Source organism: Furipterus horrens, unplaced genomic scaffold, assembly GCF_987537825.1.
Source record: "Furipterus horrens unplaced genomic scaffold, mFurHor1.1.pri manual_scaffold_1, whole genome shotgun sequence".
Taxonomy (NCBI): domain Eukaryota; kingdom Metazoa; phylum Chordata; class Mammalia; order Chiroptera; family Furipteridae; genus Furipterus; species Furipterus horrens.
Genome location: NW_028327171.1, coordinates 10234745 through 10236608, shown reverse-complemented (window position 1 = coordinate 10236608; position 1864 = coordinate 10234745). Strand labels below are relative to the sequence as shown.

Below are 1864 nucleotides of genomic sequence, written 5' to 3'. Positions count from 1 at the left end.
AGTCCTCTCTGGGAACAGCGTGCCCATGTGGGAAGGGGGGGGGCCGTGGGGAGGGAACACAAAGTGGGGTACGGGCTCTGAGGAGGTGAGACAGGGTGGAAACACCCAAACAGAAGCAGCAGCCTGGCCTTCCCCAGCTCAGGCCACCCCACAATCACACCAGTCCAGGTGCTACAGCTGACCTGGCCCTGTAAAAAATGCTCCAAAGGAGGCCCAGTTTAACATACACCACACACATCCTTACACACACACACAGTCTTTGCAAGGAGGGTTAATCTGTCTGCTCAGGGTCCTTGGGAGCAGGGCTGAGCCACCCATGTGCTCAAAGAAGACCTGGCTGAGGGTCCCGTGACTTGTTCCAAGTGAGGCCGGCCTACCCCCAGTCTAGGAGCCACAGAGGCAGTGATGGCGATTTTCAGTGTGTATGTGGTGAACAAAGCCGGCGGCCTGATTTACCAGCTAGACAGCTACGCGCCACGGGCAGAGGCTGAGAAAACTTTCAGCTACCCGCTTGATCTGCTGCTCAAGCTACACGACGAGCGAGTGCTGGTTGCCTTCGGCCAGCGCGACGGCATCCGGGTGGGGCACGCAGTGCTGGCCATCAATGGCATGGACGTGAACGGCAAGTACATGGCCGATGGGAAAGAGGTGCTGGAGTACCTCGGCAGTCCTGCTAACTACCCGGTGTCCATTCGATTTGGCCGGCCTCGCCTCACCTCTAATGAGAAGCTCATGTTGGCCTCCATATTCCACTCGTTGTTTGCAGTCGGCTCTCAGCTATCTCCTGAACAGGGCAGCTCAGGCATTGAGATGTTGGAGACAGACACATTCAAACTGCACTGCTTCCAGACACTGACAGGGATCAAGTTTGTGGTGCTGGCAGACCCTAGGCAAGCTGGAATAGATTCTCTTCTCCGAAAGATTTATGAGATTTATTCAGACTTTGCCCTCAAGAATCCATTCTACTCCCTGGAAATGCCTACCAGGTGTGAGCTGTTTGACCAGAATCTGAAGTTAGCCGTGGAGGTGGCAGAGAAGGCTGGAACTTATGGACCTGGGTCCTAGGCCGAACCTGCGACAACCCCTCACCCCTTCCTAAATACTGAAAAATCCTGTAGCAGGGGTCCTGCCAATTCCACGCCAATGGAAATCCCAGCAGCCTTGTTAGTACACTTGAAAACGGAAGGATGCTGAGGCTGGTGATATGCTGATCTCTGAGCCTTAATACTATGCTCTCTTCCCTCCTGCATCTATCATTGTCCTACTTCCCAGCTCTGTACAGATTTATTTATGGAGGAGGTAGGCCCACAAATGCTGTAATAAACATTCCTTTGATCTCAAAAAAAAAAAAAAAAAAAAAAAGAAGACCTTGTTGAGTGTGGCTGTCCCTGACACCTCTACACACAGCCAAAGCTCCCACCACTGGGATCCTAAGTGAGTCTCAGCAACTCCTGAGGTCTGGGGTCCTAACCCACCCCCAGCAGCCAGCAGCCCTGGGACCATCTGCCACTGCGGGGAGGAATGACACAGGGCTTCAGACAATCATTGGGATGAAAACTGAGTCATCCTTCCATAGCGGGGAGGTTGATTTGGCTGGTTAATGTTTGGCCAAGCCTGAGCTAACTTAATTCAGCATCAACCTGAGTGACTCACGGCCAGGGCCCTGCTACAGGGACAGGGAGATGGTGCTGACCTGGGCTGACCCCGCAGAGACAAAGACCCAGAAAATGAGTCTGACCCACTGTCCTGAACGAAGTCAAATGACCACACTCGCTCTTGCAGAGTCGGTCGCCCAGGCTGGTCTGCGCACTTGCACTTGATCTCCTATGGTCCTATCCCCAGCTAGGAAACTCACACGGGGTGG

General features: G+C 53.7%; 1 pseudogene; it reads left to right on the top strand.

The window, feature by feature from the left end:
- The first annotated feature begins 367 nt into the window (after positions 1-367).
- Positions 368-1344, top strand: LOC150020653 (trafficking protein particle complex subunit 4 pseudogene; annotated as a pseudogene).
- Positions 1345-1864: the final 520 nt, after the last annotated feature.